Source organism: Dasypus novemcinctus, chromosome 19 (genome assembly GCF_030445035.2).
Source record: "Dasypus novemcinctus isolate mDasNov1 chromosome 19, mDasNov1.1.hap2, whole genome shotgun sequence".
Taxonomy (NCBI): domain Eukaryota; kingdom Metazoa; phylum Chordata; class Mammalia; order Cingulata; family Dasypodidae; genus Dasypus; species Dasypus novemcinctus.
Window position 1 is genome coordinate 66,416,123 of NC_080691.1, and position 17,937 is coordinate 66,434,059.

The 17,937-nt window shown below is 39.1% G+C and overlaps 2 pseudogenes; both read right to left on the minus strand.

Annotated features, from left to right (window-relative positions):
- Positions 1-3,426: 3,426 nt before the first annotated feature.
- LOC139436103 (ubiquitin carboxyl-terminal hydrolase 7 pseudogene) lies at positions 3,427-4,173 on the minus strand (annotated as a pseudogene).
- LOC101413968 (ubiquitin carboxyl-terminal hydrolase 7-like) lies at positions 4,172-16,286 on the minus strand (annotated as a pseudogene).
- Between the last annotated feature and the right edge of the window lie 1,651 nt (positions 16,287-17,937).

Below are 17,937 nucleotides of genomic sequence, written 5' to 3' on the forward strand. Positions count from 1 at the left end.
TAAAATTGTGTAAGTAAACAGTCATTTGACATATGGTGTGTTGCATTAAATTGTTTAAAATATATATAAAAATAAGGGATAAATTTTAACATTATCAAACTCTCTTGTGCATTCAAACCAGGCCTTGAATACATTGCAGGTTGCCTCTCCATGTGAGTTATTGGCTAAGCTGGTCAGTGACCCCTCAATTAGAAATATTTGCTATATCAGCCTCTAGTTCTGCTCCTGAAATTGATGGAAACTATGTTGCAGTTTCAAGCTCCTGCAGCAGCCAATGATGACTTGGTACAGCCAACTGTACAATGGATATCACCTCCAGACTGGCACTGCTCCATAGTGCCAGAGAGCACTATGCACCAGGCTGGTAGAATACTGGAAGCTCTCTAGAATCCATGATGCTGTGACTTGCTCACTGTGTGAAGAACATGCTAAGTGGAGCCATGATACCGGGATACTGTAAGTAAAACTTAAACACAATTAGCTTTATGGCCTGCTCCCATTGAGAAATAACATATAAAATATTACAAACCTGAAACTTAAAACTATTAAGTACAACTCAGAATCCTTATGCATTAAGTAATACATTAATTAATATTAAAGTGCTGTACTTTTATCCTGTACTAAATATATGCCTAATAATTATAACGTTATCTTTTCTATTCTGGATCAGGTACAAAAGTATATTAGACATGTTAAATTCCTGGTAACTTTATTTTCTAAATAATTAATAAAAATGTCTATAAAATAAGGCAACGGTCTTAAGCAGGCTCAGCCAATTTAGTATTCTAGTATACTCTACTGTGTAGCAAAAATGAGGCTTGCTTGCTAATAATGGGTCACCTATTAAACAGTCAAAATTACCAGAAATTGTACTATTAAAACCAAAATGTAAAAAAAAAAACTATTCTGTAGTTCTGATTGACTCCCACAGCTAAAAACTAAGAAGATTTACAACTTGGTGCACTAATCCTGAATGAAATGCAAACCATATGTGCTAAAAGCTTATCTAGAATGTATAAAGTCCATGCTAAAAGCTTACCTAGGATGTGAAAGTTATATATACTAATTCATACCTATTGAGCACTGAAACAAAGAACAATTTAGCCCTTCCTCTGTATAAAAGGAACTCAAAGTTCTTGTTCAGGGCTCAGATTTGCAACAGAAAGCTCCCGAGTCCAGCTGGCTGTCAATAAACCATTTTTCCTTCTCAAAATCATTCCTGAGTCCTGGCCTTTCTATACACAAATAATTAAACCTCTCACAACTGCTAGAACAAAACAAGAAGAGGGAACCCAAGGCAAGCCCAGAAAACTCTTTCCAGTGCCTCCAAACCTGTCTCTGAGGTTGAAGCCTGAGCACTTCCTCATGGCCCAGACTGAGACTGACTCCTACAGCTACACCTGAGGCAGGACATCTGCAGACAAGAACCACAGTCACACTGATGTGGGCTATGGGTGGGAGGCTCTTCATCACTTTGTTGATAACCTAAGCTGTCTGACTTGTGGGTGTGGGATGGTGAGGCTGCAGTCCTGCCCTTGGTGACCATGGCAATGACTCCATTCCCCGGAAACAGTTTATCAATGCAAACTCTATAAACTTTAAATATTCAGGGAAAATGCAAACCAAATGTGCTAAAAGCTTATCTGGAATGTGTAAGGTCCATGCTAAAAGCTTACCTAGGATGTGGACCATATATGCTAATTCAAGCCTATTGAGCCCTGAAACAAAGAACAATTTGACCCTTCCTCTCCCTATAAAAGGAACTCAGAATTCTTGTTCAGGGCTTGGGTTTGAAACAGAAAGCTCTCGAGTTCGGCCAGCCATCAATAAATAATTTTTCCTTCTCAAAATCATTCCTGAGTCCTGGCCTTTCTTATATGCAAATAATTGAACCTCTCTCAACTTCTACAACATTTTAAGATACTCTGGCATAACCTACCACTTTGTTTTAACCTGAATGACAAAGACTTCCCTAATCAGGAAATCCCACAGAGGCCTCTTCCTTAATTTGATTGGAAAAGACACACCAGACTGCCCAGAGATAACTCAGTTCTGACCCTGGTGACCCCTGGCAGAGCAAGTCCAAGACCTAAGAAGAAACCAGCCCTTACCCTCCCTTTGCACCTGGTCCTATGGCTAAGAACCACATCCAGTGGTTCCTGACCACCCCTGCAGCCTAGTACCCTCCAGTTGCTCTATAAGGTGGGATTGAATCTCGACTCACACTGCCTCCTCTCACTGTGTCTCACACAACAGTAATCTGCTGTATCTCAGCCTGTCCATCTGCAGACACCACGTTTTTGTCAAAACCTATGAGATGGTGAGTTGACCCTTTCCAGGCCTGCCTTGTGTGTGGTAGGAGCAGCATTGCTAATGTGTGAGCCCTTCCCTGTAGGGCATCCCTGTAGGGCATTGTAGGAGCAGCATTGCTAATGTGTACAGCCCTTCCCTGTAGCCTGGGGGTCTCAGCTTATGTTGTAGCTATTGGAGGTGAATCCAGGGTCTGCCAAGGAGAATATCATACCCTATCTGTATGAAATCTCACTCACTATTCATCCTGCTCTGTTTGCTAAAAATGCTTTCCTTTTTATGGTCCATCTGTTCCATTTTAATGAAACTTGATTTAAAATTCTTTCACCTCTATTATAAAGTCTTGAGATCATCAAGTTCAACGAGATGCAGCATAGTATACCTTAATTGTATTTAACAATTTTTTCAATTTAATAAAAAAGATCCCAAATGTCTGTCACTTTGCAAATGTGCTGCAGAAGAATGTCTGACCAAAGGTTCAGACAGTGAGAGGACATGAACCAAAAGAATAACCAACTGCACAGCATGAAGGAAAGATTGCTATTTATTAGGTTGTGAGTATTTCTGTTTTGTCTTTAGAAATGCAGAAAAAAGATTATTAAAAATATAACTGAAGGAAATGAAATGCCTGCTAAAGTCTTTCTTATTGCAGGGCTAGTCTTCTTGGAAAAGACTCACCAGACTGTCCTGGAATGACTCAGTTCTGATCCTGGTGATCCATGGGTGAAGGGGCCCCAGGAGGGCAGGCAGTTAGCTTATGCTTCCTAGAAACAGGCTAGAGACCTTTTGCCAGCTGCACACATCCTACTAACCTCTTCCCCATTATGCTGACAGTTACCTTACATTGTGGTTACCATACAACAACTCTCATTGACATCCAAGATTTATAAAAACATGCCCATTTCGTTACAAAAAGGGAGAAGCCAAAGTGAACAGCTTCAACAAAATGAAATTAAAGCCAAAGTGAACAGCTTCAACAAGATGAAATTAATGCCAGCAGCAAATACTCTTGCTGAAGATTTTGGATAGAGGGCACCTGTACCAAAGTCCTAGGATTGGTAGAAAGGGGCACACACCCACGCACTGTCCCTCACATTGAACATGCCTTGTAGAATTTTAGTTATGGGTCTTAACATTCTTTTCAAGGTAAGTGTAGTGATTCCTCTTTGGGGTTTTACTGAAGTGATCATGCCCTAGCCAAGGCCAAGGATGGGACATGTTCCCAGGCAAAGGCTCAGTCTTTCATGTTTATGTCATACTCCTCTTCATTTATATACTGGTGTTGTCTCATCATTACAATCAAAATTTAAACTTTTCCAATTCTTTTTCAGATGTCTAGCAGGCTCTGAATTAACTTCAGTATTTCTCTGAAATTCTTGCCCTCATGTATCCTCAGCTAAAACAGAATTCATATATCCCAAACACCTCCTTGTGGATATGTGCCACCATGATTACCATCTAACTTTCCTTGTCTAATGCTACTGGTTCAAGCATATTTCTTTTCAAAATATTTGACTTATTGCAGGAGATTAGCATTCTTATAATTCATCTTCTTGATGCACACCAATGAATTTGTAACTTAAAATTTATGGTAGCCTAAGTTGCCTTCATGCTTTCTCACCAAGATCTATAACATTTTTACATTCTTCTAGCAGGTCCCAGACACACCCATGCATATCTGAATAGATTATTATTTCCTATCCCTTAAATTGACCATTTAACTAAATGCACTTAAACTTCACCTATTTTCAAAGTCTGTGATTTTCATTTTAAGCTGCTCATAGTAAATTTTCTTATGTTTTCTAAGCTTGAAGAATTGTAGAAGATCTCTCAAAGTACCTCATAATTATGTCTAAGAGGATTACCTGGGCTTGAATATGCCCACAGTACTCAATTTCTGTGTTTTTGGATTATACATCTTCAAAAATAACATTACATCATGATATGTATTGTATTTGGGTAATGTTGTATTACTAGTGGTCAGCTCAGGATTGACTATTTCCAGGAATATTGTCCAAAGGAGTTGTTGTCACCTGTGTCCAAAAGAAATGCAAATTTTAGAAGATATTTAATAGCTTAAGTGACAGAGTGAAAGTTATACTTTGTTACTGAAAATAATGTCAATTTTAGTAACTGGACTAAAAGGTAAATAAGTTATGGTAACTGTAGTGAGCAAAAAGTCTTCCATAGTTCCAAATGAGAGATTCTACTATGAACAATATTTACTGTGTTGTTGCCATCTGTTTCATTATCTAATGTTACTGGCCTTTTTGTTCCATTACTCCTTGCTTGCATGGGCCATAATCAAATTTGATCCTGTGGAAATCCCATGGCCTGTGAGAGGTTCTGAATGAACTCTGCCAGAGAGGAGTTTTTCAGCACTTTGAACACAGTGTACTTCACTATTTCTCCATCATACCTATCATTTCCTTGGTGTCCACAGACCTGGTCCTCTGCATCTATCTCACTTGCATAAAGAGATGGGCTTCCTGCTGCTCCTTCTGCTTCTGAGCCTCCATTCTTTTTTCTTCTTGTAGTTATTCCCCCAACTGCTGAGGAATATCATGGTCTGTGACAGCTTGTAAAACTTCAGTGAACTTTGACATCCTGATATAAATTAACATGTGCATTAGCACAGTGTTGGACTGTCAGGTCATCATCATGACCCCCATAGTTGCTTCTTCTTTAGTCCACTTTTGACACCACACTTTCATCAAATTGACACCATTTGCCATACCATCTGGGGTTCAGGTAGAACACATAGTGTACACCATGGTTTTCTCCATTGTGAACCAGAACTGCATGGAGAAAGTAATTTGCAGCATCCTTAGGATAGGATTTTTTGCAAAAAATCATCAAGTGGTATCTGTTCAGGAAACTCAAGCCTATCATTAATCTTGACATTTTGATCCATCTGAGTTTTATACATAAAACTCACCAATTGTAACATTGGCACAATGTTAGGAATTTCACACCATATGTGCCTTTCACCTCATTCACTATATTATCATGGAACACTCAACATACCTCTGAAACATCTTGCTTCATGACGCTGTCAAGTGTTTCCCAGTAGAATGACTTTTAAGGTTTTTTTTCTTCCCATGGGCTTATCACAGAAAAGAACACTCTCTGTAATGCTAAAGGAATAGTTTTAGATCATCACCCTCTGTTGGCATCATGCTCACTGTCTTTTTTTTGTCTTTATTTTTTTAATGTTACATTCAAAAAATATGAGGTCCCTATATGCCCCCCACCCCCCACTCCCCACTCCTCCCATAACAACAACAACCTCCATCATCATGGGACATTCATTGCACTTGGCGAATACTTCTCTGAGCACTGCTGCACCACATAGTCAATGGTCCACATTACAGTTTACACTCTCCTCCCATCCACCCAGTGGGCCATGCGAGGACAAACAATGTCTGAGGTAACTGTTCCTGCAGTACCAACCAGGACAACTCCAAGTCCTGAAAATATCTCCACCCCAATATCTCTTCTTCCCATTCCCTACCCCCAGCAGCTAAGAAGGCCACTTTCTCCACATCAGTGCCACATTTTCTTTGATTACTAATCACAATAGTTCATGAATAGAATATCAGTAAGTCTGCTCTAATCCATACTCTATTCCCCCATCCTGTGGGTCCTGGAATGGTTGTGTCCACTCCACATCTATATCAAGAGTGTGCTTAGATTCCACATGGATGCTGGATGCAATTCTCCTGCTTTCGGTTGTAGGCACTCTTGGCTCCCTGGTGTGGTGGTTGACCTTCTTCACCTTCATGTTAGCAGAGTGGGGTAAGTTCAATAAACCAGAGTGTAGGAGTTGCAAGCCTATTGAGCCTCAGGACCTGGCTATCACATGGACAGTCCAGAGATTCAGGTCCCCTGGGTATACACTAAACCATAGTGCCAACCACAGGTCTGGTAAAAATAACAGGAGAGGCTTGTGAACAAAGATCACATCTGAGTCCAGCTCCATCACACAGAAACACAAACTCCAAAGTAGGGTCAACTGACATGGCACTGAACTCCATCTTCCATAACCATAGAACATGTGAGTCGCTGTAGCCCTCAGAAGAACCAATACTTGGGGTTGTATCTGCTTTATCTGTCTATGGGACTCTGCTGAGGCATGCATAAGGGCGACCCCTCTGAAAACCTCGTGGCTCTTTTTCGGAGACTCATAGCTATATAAACCCATTTGTCCTTTGCATTTCCCCCATTTCAGGTCAAAAAGCATTTTTAACTCCTGGTATTATATGTAGACTGAGATATTCTGCTGGTCTGAGTTGACCCTTTTATTAAAAGGTCATTTTCTAGTTACATCATCAGCTGGTACTTGGTAGTAATCCCTCGGAGCCAGGGAGGCTCATTGCCAAGAGTCATGTCCCATGCTGGGAACAAGGCAATGCATTTACATGCTGAGTTTGGCTTCAAGACTGGCCACATTTGAACAACACAGAGGCTCTCAGGGGGAAACTCTTAGGCACCCTGCAGCTCTAGGTGTTTTTCTTATTTCAGGTGCACAGGCTCACAAGCATACTCATTAGTACCAAGGGCTCATTGTTAGGCCTTCCTTCTTTTTTGGTCTTTGCCATTGCACTTGGGGGATTGTTGCTGTTCCTTTAGGGACTGTGATAGAGCTCCCCTGCCTAGGAACTCAGCACTCCCTCAATTGTCATTTTTAACTGTAACCTCTATGAAAATATCCAAACATTTTTATGTACCCTGGATATATGCCCTGTGGAACTCTCTGCCAACCGTGTGTCCCCTGTCAATAACATCCCACACCAGTATTCTTCCCCTGCCCTTGTTGAAACTCTCTATGATCCAAAAGTTCTTTGAAAATAAAGCCCAATATATTGCCAGTTTGCATTAATAGTAAAAGGGAATAGAGTGATGAGTTTAAGGTTAGTTATAAAATACATATTAATTTAGAAAAATTAAGGTAAAAATAAATTGGGGTATCAAAAAATTTAAAATATACCCATCAGATCTGAAAACAAGGACACAAACCGATATATGTACACCAATGTTCATAGCAGCATTGTTCACCATCGCCAAAAGTTGGAATCAATCCAAAAGTCCATCAACAGATGAGTGGATCAATAAAATGTGGTATATACACACAATACACTCAGCTGTAAGAACCAATACACTACAATTGCACGTGATAACATGGATGAACCTTGAGAATCTTATGTTGAGTGAAGCAACCCAGGCATTGAAGGACAAATACTATATGACCTCAATGATATGAAATAAGTTAACTGCCTCAGAGAGCTAGAGTCTGGAAAAGTGGCTTACTGGAAATCAGGGGGTGGAGGAAGGATGTGAGTTAATGTCTGTAGGGGTGGAATCTGTGATGAGCTGGGGGTAAGTATGAGCACAAAGAAGGGACAAAATGGGGGCAAGGGGTTACCTTCGGGTGGGGTTTTCTGGGTTTGAGGGGGGCTGGGGATGGGAAGAGGGGTAATATGGTCCAAGTAATAGGTGGGAGGGAGGGGCAACATACAAATATGGGAGAGTGCCAGAAGTTCGTTGAGAACTAAATGTTGAGTAAAACGTATCAAAGTATAAGTAGGAGGGTCACCTGGTTAGGACGCTCAGGGGATATGGTCTGATGCGGGACGGACTCCGGAGGGAATAGCTGAAGGCTCATTTTGCCAAGGTGGGTTCTACCATTGGGTGGGGTGGACCCATATCCTGGGGAAGACTAATGCCGTCGAATAGAGAGAACTGTATCTCTCGTGAGAAAGGACGGCTCCCAGGGCATTAGATTGGCAGGCGTTGTGGGCCCTAAGGGGAGGCGAAAATGGACGTGCAATGGATAGAACAAAGGTAAATAAGGGGGCAAAAGAGGAGTTATGTGAGAGTACACGAGGATGAATATAAAACAGCTAATATTACACCAAAAACATATAGGGGACGACAGACTAATAATGAAAACCATAAGACAAAACATAGGATAACTAAAAAATTTAGAAAACTGTACAACCTAAAGTATGGACCACATAGTAAGCACAAATGTTACCTTGTTTGAAAACTATAGTTTCGGAATCTGTACATCAGTTTTAGGAAATATGATATGAATAAGTTAAAAGATTATTGCTGTGGAAGGGAAAAGGTTTTATGGTGGATCTGGGGAAATACTGTATATTGTATATATGAATTTTGGTGATCTAAGACTCTTCTGAAGCTGACATTATGTTGGGATTCACTTTACGGGAAGTTTTGGATCACAGAGTGGTTCAACAATGGCAGCGGAGGAATACTGATATGGGATGTTATTGACAAGATATATATGGTTGACAGGGAGTTATACAGGGCATATGCCCAGGGTATATGGTAATGTCTATATATACTCATAGTGGAAACAATTAAAAACAACAGCTGGGGGGGTACTGGGCTCCTGGCTGGGGGGTCACTGTTGTGGGCCCTGGGAGAGCAGCGGCAATCCTCCAGGTGCAACGGCAAGAACCAGGAAGGAAGGAGGGCCCAACAGTGGGCTCTTGATACTAATGGCTACACTTTTGAGCCTATGCACCTGCAATAAGAACAAGGCCTAGAGTAGCATTGTGCCTGGGGGTTTCCTCCGGACAGCCTTCATGTTACTCAAATGTGGCCACTCTCACAGCCAAACTCAGCGTGTAGATGTGATGCATTCCCCCCAGCGTGGGACACGACACCTGGGAATGAGCCTCCCTGGCACCGAGGGATCACTACCACATACCAGCTGAAGAAGCAACTAGAAAATGACCTTGAATTAAAGATTCAATGCGGAACAGCAGAATATACCTGTCTACATATAATAACATGACTTCGGGAAGCGGTTTGACCTAATGTAAGGGGGAAATGGAAAGGAGAAATGAGATTATAAGGCTGTGAGTCTCTAAAAAAGAGTCTGGAGGAGGTCAGAAGGAATACCCCTATGTACAACTGAACAGAGTCTAAGAGACAGATAAGGTTGATACAACCCCAGGTATTGGTTCTTTTGAGGGATAAAGAGACCCACGGGTTCTATGGTCATGGCAGAAGGGGTTCACTGCCATGACAGATGGCCCTTCTTTGGAGCTGGTGTTTCTGCGTGATGGAAATGGACTCAGAGGGGATCTCTTTTCACAAGACTTGCATGCTACTTTATTGGAATTGTAGTTGGTGCTGAGTTTAAGATATATGTAGGGGATTTGAATCTCTGGACTGATAATATGACACCCAGGCCCAGAGCCTCAACAGACTTCAGCTCCTACACTTTGACTTATTGGACTTACTCCACTCAGCTAACATGGAATTGAAGAAGGTCAACCACCACAACATGGAGCCTAGAGTGTCTACAACTAGAAGCGGGAAGAGTGCATCCAGTACCCATGTGGAATCTAAGCCCTCACTTGACATAGGTGTGCAATGGACACAACCAATCCAATGTCCACAGAGAAAATGTGGAATGGGTGTGGGAACGGTAGCCATGGGGGCTGCTGGGTGTGGGGAACGGGAGGAAGAGATGAGATGTGGAGGCGTTTTCGGGACGTGGAGTTGTCCTGGATAGTGCTTCACGGACAATTACGGGACACTGTAGATCCCCCCAGGGCCCACTGGATGGAACGTGAGAGAGTCTGGGCTATGATGTGGACCATTGACTATGGGGTGCAGTGATGCTCAGAGATGAACTTACCAGGTGCAATGGATGTATCACGATGATGGGAGAGAGTGTTGCTGTGGGGGGAGTGGGGGGCGGGGGTGGTGGGGTTGAATGGGACCTCATATATTTTTTTTAATGTAATTAAAAATAATAATAATAAATAAATATTTAAAAAAAAGAAAAAAAATTTAAAAATGCAAAAGTTTATTTTTGATGTTTTCCCTTCCATCACTGCAATAAGTGTTGCCCTGTATGCAAATTGGCAAGGCAAATTCTTCCATCTTTTCCTCAGTGTCTACATCCTTCTTTTTTCTTTTTTCTTCCTAATTATTAAGCTTGTCTTCACAAAAGTTTTAGATCACAGTAATTCATATATTCAATATGCAGTACTCTCACATATCCAGCATGAAACCCTTTTCCCTTGCACAGCATTAATCTTTTTACATGTTCATATTATATTTACTGCAACTGATGTACAGATATTGAGACAATAGCTTTCAGACAAGGTAACACTTGGGTTTACATTGTGGTTTATATTTTAGACTATACAATTTTCTAAATTTTTAGTTATCTTATATTTTACATTATGACTTACATTTTAGCCTATATGCCCCTATTCATTTTTGGTGTAATTTTAACATGTCCTATATCCATCCATGTAGAATCTTGTGGAACACTTCCATTGCCCCACAGTTACATTGATTCCAAATATTCAATACCTCATTCCCCCTCCCCACAGGGCCCACAGTGACAATCAAATTTCATTGCTTGAAGGGCCATGTTCAGAGATACTTGCAGCAATTTTGAGGGCTTGACATGCTATACTGCCCACCATTTATCTCGAGAGATACAATTCCCTCTTTTGAGAACATCAGCCCTCCTCAGGATGTGGGTATATCTTCACTCTCATTATATGGGTCCTTATCCAATGATATAACCCACTATGGCAAAACGAGCACCCACACACTCCCTAGGAGCCTGCCCTGCATCAGATTATCCCCCTTAATCATCTTAAACAGGTAACGTTCCAAATTATATTTTTGAAAAAGTTTTCTCAGCATTATACTCTCAACCAAATACCTGATAATCTCCTATGTTCGTATGTTCCTCCCCCCTCCCCCCAATTTCTTGGGCAATATTACCTATCCTCCCATCCCTAAACTCCTCAAGCCTGCAAAGCCCCACCCAAAAGTAACCCTATGCTCCCATTTTATCCCTTCCTTGTGCAAATACTTACCTCCAGCTCATCATAGATTTCACCCATGTAGGTGTCTGCTTACATCCTTCCTCTACCCCCCATTTTCCTGTAAGCCTATCATTCAGTCTCTAGGTCGCTGAGGCAGCTTGGTTTACTTATTTCATATCATTGAGGTCATGTAGTACTTGACCTTCAATGCCTGGGTTGCTTCACTCAACTTAAGGTTCTCAAGATTCATCCAAGTTATCACATGTGGTTGTTCTGTATTCCTTCCTATAGCTGAGTAGTATTCCACTGTATGTATATTCCACATTTTATTTATCCATTCATCTGTTGATGGGCATTTGGGTTGATTACAACTTTTGGCAATAATGAACAATGCTGCTATGAACATTGGTGTGCATATATCAGTTTGTGTCCTTGTTTTCAGTTCTACTGGGTATATACCCAGCAGTGGAATGGCTGTGTCATATGGCAAATCTATGGCTAGTTTTTTGAGAAACCGCCAAACTGTCCTCCATAATGGCTGGATCCTTCTGCATTCCCACCAGCAGGGGATGAGTGTTCCTGTTCCTCCATGTCCTCTCCAGTATTTGTAGTCTTCTGTTTTTTTAATAGCTGCCAATCTTATGGGAGTAAGATGGTATCTCATTGTAGTTTTGATTTGCATGTCCCTGAAAGCTTGAGATTTGGAGCATTTTTTCATGTGCTTTTTAGCCATTTGTATTTCTTCTTTGGAGAAGTGTCTTTTTAAATCTGTTGCCCATTTTTTAAATGGGTTGTTTGTCTTTATTTTCATAATATAGGAATTCTTTATATATGCAGGTTATAAGTCTCATATAAGATATATGGTTACCAAATATTTTCTCCCATTGTGTAGGCTCTCTTTTCACTTTCTTGACAAACTCCTTTGAGGTGCAGAAGGCTTTATTTTTGAGGAAGTCCCATTTATCTATTTGTTGTTTTGTGGCTCGTGCTTTGGGTGTGAAGTTCATGAAGCCATTTCCTATTACAAAGTCCTGTAGATGCTTCCCTACACTACTATCAAAAGTCTTTATGGTCTTGCCTCTTATATTTAGGTCTTTGATCCATCTTGAGTTGATTTTTGTATATGTTGTGAGTTGGTAATCCTCTTTCATTCTTTTACATATGGATATCCAATTCTCCAGGCACTATTTTTTTAAGAGGCCATTCTCTCCAAGTTGAGAGGGTTTGGTGGCTTTATCAAATATTATATAACTGTATATATGTGGATCTATATCAGAACTCTCAATTTGGTTCTATTGGTCTGTGTGTCTCCTTGTGCCATTACCATGCTGTTTTCACTACTGTAGTCTTGTAGTATGTTTTGAAGTCAGGTAGTGTGATTCCTCCAATTTCAATTTTCTTTTTCAATATGTCTTTGGCTATTCAGAGCCTCTCTCCTTTCCAAATAAATTTCATAGCTAGTTTTTCTCATTCACTAAAGAATGCTGTGCTGATTTTTATTGGGATTGCATTGAATGTGTAGATTAGTTTTGATAGGATAGACATCTTAATAATACTTAGTCTTCCTAACCATGAACAGATAATATTCTTCTATTTATTTACGTCTTCTTTGATTTCCTTGAACAGTGTTGTGTAGTTCTCTGTGTATAAGTTTTTTACATCTTTAGTTAAATTTATTCCTAGGTATTTGATTTTGTTATTTACTATTGTAAACGGTATTTGTTTCTTGATTGTCTCCTGAGCTTGCTCATAATTGGTGTACAGAAATGCTACTGATTTTTGCTCATTGATCTTATAACCTGCGACTTTACTAAACTCATTTATAAGTTCTAGAAGCTTTCTCGTAGACTTCCTGGGTTTTCTATGTATAGGATCATGTCATCTGCAAATAATGAAATTTTGACTTCTTCCTTTCCAGTTTGGATGCCTTTTATGTCTGGCTCTTGCCTCAGTGCTCGAGCAAGTACTTCTAAGACAATGTTAAATCAAAGAGGTCATAGTGGGCATCCTTGTCTTGTTCCTGATTGTATAGAGAAAGATTTTAGGATTTCACCATTGTAAACAATGTTGGCTGTGGGTTTTTTCATATACACTCCTTATCATGTTCAGAAAATTTCCTTGTATTCTGATCTTTTGCAGTGTTTTTATCAAGAAAGGGTGCCTTATTTTGTCAAGTGCTTTTTCTGCATCTATAGATATAATCACGTGATTTTTTTCCTTTGATCTGTTTATATGGTGTATTGCATTGATTGATTTTCTTTTGTTGAACCATTCTTGCATACCTGGAATGAATCCCACTTGGTCATGGTGTGTAATTCTTGTAACGTGTTGTTGAATATGGTTAACATGTATTTTGTTGAGTATTTTTGCATCTAGGTTCATTAGAGAAATTGGTCTGTAATTTTCCTTTCTTGTGGTGTCTTTGTTTGGATTTGCTACTAGGGTAATTTTGGCATCAAAGAATGAGTTAGGCAATGCTCCTTCTGTTTTAATTTTTTGGAAGAGTTTCAGCAAGCCTGGTGTTAGTTCTTTCCAGAATGTTTTGTAGACTTCACCTGTGAAGTTGTCTGGCTCGGAGTTCTTCTTAGTTGGGAGGTTTTTAATGAGTGATTCTATCTCTACTTGTGATTGGTTTTTTGAAATCATCAATTTCTTCTTTCATCAATATCAGCTGCTTATGTGTTTCTAAGAATTTTTCCATTTCCTCTGAATTGCCATTTTTGTTGGAATATAGTTTTTCAAAGTATCCTTTTATGATATTCTTTATTTCTTTGTGGTCAGTGGTGATATCTCCTTTCTCTTTTCTTATTTTGTGTATTTGCATCTTCTTTTTTTTTTTCTTTGTTAGTCTAGCTAAGGGTTTGTCAATTTTCTTGATCTTCTCAAAGAACCAGCTCTTGGTTTTGTTTATCTTTTCAAGTGCTATCTTATTTTCTATTTCATTTAGTTCTGCTCTTTTCTTTGTTATTTCTTTCTTCTTCCTGTTGTGGTGCTTTGTTGTTTTTTTACTAACTCCTCCAAATGTGCAGTTAACTCTTCAATTTTTGCTCTTTCTGCTTTTTTTATATATGAACTTATGGCTATGAATTTCCCTCTCAGTAGTGCTTTTGCTGCATCCCATAAGTTTTTGTATGTCGTGTTATCATTTTCATTAATTTCAAGGTAGTTATTGATTTCTTTTGAGATTTCCTCTTTGACCCACTGTTTTTCTAAGAGTGTGCTGTTTAATTTCCATTTCTTGTTGTGAAATCTGGGCCTCTGGCCCTTGCAGATTTGCAGCGTCACTCCACTGTGGTCAGAGATACTATTTTGTATGATTTCAATCTTTCTGAATTCATTAAGCCTTTCTTTGTGGCCTAGCATATGGTCTATCTTGGAGAAAGATCCATGTGCACTTGAGAAAAATGTATATCCTGCTGTATTTGGGTGTATTGATCTGTATTTGTCTATTAGGTATAGCTCCTCTAATATACTGTTCAAAGTTTTTATTTCTTTATTGATTCTCCTTTGAGATGTTCTGTCCAAAGTTGATAGTGATGTATTAAAGTTCCCCAGCATAATTGTAGAGGTATCTATTCTTTCACTTAGTTTTTCCAGTGTTTGGCTCACATATTTGGTGGTGTCCTTGTTAGGAGCATAAATATTTATGATTCTTTGTTCTTCTTGAAAGATTATTCCTTTCACTAATATGTAGTATCTGTCTTTCTCACAATTGTTTTGCATTCAAAGTCTATTTTTTATGATATTAATATAGATACTCCTGCCTTTTTTTGGCTATTGTTTACTTGTAAGGTTGCTTTCCAGCCATTCACTTTCAAACTCCTTGAATCCCTGGGTCTAAGATGTGTTTCTTGCAGACAGCATATAGATGGGTCGTATTTCCTTATCCAATCTTCCATCTGAATCTTTTGACAGGTGAGTTTAATCCATTGACATTCAGTGTTATTACTTTCAAGGAATTATTTATGTTAGCCATATTTTCTTTGGACTTGTGTTTGTCATATTTTGTTTGTTTTTTTCTTCTCTTTTTGTCTTTTTTGTTGCTCTTACACTCTCCTTCAACTCTGCCTCTCCTGTTTTTTTTTTTTTTTTCTTTCTTCCTGCAGACCTCCCTTTAGTATTTCTTGGATGTCAGGATTCTTGTTGGCATACTCTCTTAGTTTATATTTATCTGTGAATATTTTGAACTCTCCATCATTTTTGAATGCTAACTTAGCTGGATAGAGTATTCCTGCTTAGAAATTTTTTTTCTTTTAGTACCTTGACTATATCATACCACTGCCTTCTTGCCTCCATGGTTTCAGATGAAAAATCAGCACTTATTCTTATGGAGCCTCCTTTGTATGTGATGGTTCTCTTTTCTCTTGATGCTTTTAGAATTTTCTCTTTGTCTTTTGTAAGGTATTTGTGAAAAATGTCTGCAGCAGGCTGTTCATGTAACAAGTGAATCCCTGATTCTTTCAACTGACTTAATCCTCATGCTTCTTTGAAACCACACAACTCTTTGAGGTGCATTGGATGGTACAGACACTTCAAAAGTAACTTTGTCATCATCTATAAATCATTTCTTAGTATCAATTCACTCCACGCAATCAAATTAGAAAATCCCCAATCACTTTCTTTATGAAAGAACAAATATCTGATGCAACAGCTAAATGTCTAGTCATCTATGTGTTTTATTATCTTCTTCACTGCTTGTGTGTGACAAGACCATGAGGTGGAATCAGGTTCAGCACTGCACTGGAGAAGCAATCCTACACCGTTTTGGTGTGATCTGTCTGGATAAAAACACAGCATCACAAATCTTCCATTGCAGATTTTGCACAATTTTGGAGGGCTCAGCCTGCTGAAAGGTCCCACAGTAAACTGAACGATGGCTGCAGAGATCTAATGGTGTCATCTCCCATGTCTTCCTGTGTGTGGGTGTGTCCTTGCTCATGGCTACTTTCCTGTTGATGAGAGGTTTTGAGTGATTCTTGGTGGCTAATCAGAACCTCCAACTTCCATCTCCATGTCATCAGGCTTGCCCAGCTGCTGCTCTCTGGTTTTCTGCTGTGGGAACTGGTGGTGGTTCTTGTAGGCCTTGCCTGAGGTGGGACCCCAGTTGTGGGCCCAGTGGTCAGACAGCAGGGACTTCCTGCTCCTCATCCACCACAATGTTGTCCATGGTTCATGACCCCAGGGCCACTTTATGGCAGGTGGTCATGGAGTTGGCTGCAAGTATATGAACATGGACTTGATAGTGACAGGTCCTGTCTCAGTGCCCAGGTGGGTGGGGCATTGGAATGTCTGGCCAGGTTGCCTGGTTGCTGGCTGTGGCCACCAATGCTTTCATGGTGCCCCAAGGGTTCCAGCTTTTCAAAGGCAATTATGTATCTCTCTGTCTCTCCAAGCTTACAGTCCAGCCATTTGTTTGATTTTAGCAGCATATTTAAAGTATAATTGTTATGTGATAATCCTCACTTATTTAAAACATATTTACATATATGTACAGCCCTGTAACCAGCACTACAAGTCAGGTAATGGATTTCTAAAACTTTTCAGTGGTACTGCAGTAAGTCCTATTCATTGCTTCTTCCCTTCTTTCCAGACTACTATTAATCTTCTTTTATTAATAGTAAATGATACATAAATTATATACCATAAAATTCACCCATTTAATATAATTAAATATTTTTACTATAGTCCACAAATACATGCCACCCTCACCAGAGTCAATATTAGTAGGTTTCCATCAATTCACAAAGATATACACACCCTCTAATATCACTTTTCTACTCTTCCACCACCCATCTAGCCTTAGTCAATAAATAATTTACGTTGTCTAAGTTTTCCTATGCTTGACTTTATTATGAATGAATCACAAATTATGTGGTTATTATTGAAAGGTTTATTTCACTTAACATAATTTTTCCAAGATTCATACAATGATAACAAATATTAAAAATTTGTTTTTTAAAATCAATGGTCCTTGTGATATAAATGCAGTCCCAAATTCTCCACTTTAATCACTTTTATGTATATAGTTTAATAATGTTGATTACATTCCCAATTTTGTGCTACCCACACCATCATGCATTATTACAAGATGTTTATCACCTCAAAAATACACTTTACTCAATACAAATTAACTCCCAATCAGTTCCTCTATTCAATTACCTCTAATCTACTTCCTGTATCTATGAATTTGCTTTTCCTGGAATTTCATTTCACCGAAATCATACAAATATTTGCTGATTGTATTTGACCTGGTTTACTCAACAACTCCTTTCATGATTTATCTGTATTGTAGCATGCATCAGAACTTTCTACCTTTGTACAAATGAAATAAAGTTCCATTGATTGTATATCCCACAATTTGTTTATCCAGTCATCTGCTGATAGACACCAGGATTGCTTCCACACGTTGGCTATTGTAAAAAATGCTGATATGAACTTCGGATATATTTGAATTCCAGTATTCAATATTTTGGATATATTACTAAAAGTGGAACTGCAGGGCCATAGGGAAATTTAATATTTAATCATTTGAGGGCCTGCTAGACTATTATCCAAAAAGCAACACTTTAACAGGGATCTTAATTCTCTTCATAAATTTATTAACTTGTTGCTATCCTAATTTTCTATTCTAGCCATTGTAGTGTGTATGAAGTGTTATCACATTGTAATTCTGATTTTATTTCTCTAGTGACCTCTTAAGAAAAAGTATGTGTCATGTACTTATTAACCATACATACATCTTCCTTGTTTCCTTCTATTTTTGTGGAGATGTAAGATATTTACATATTCTAGATAAAAG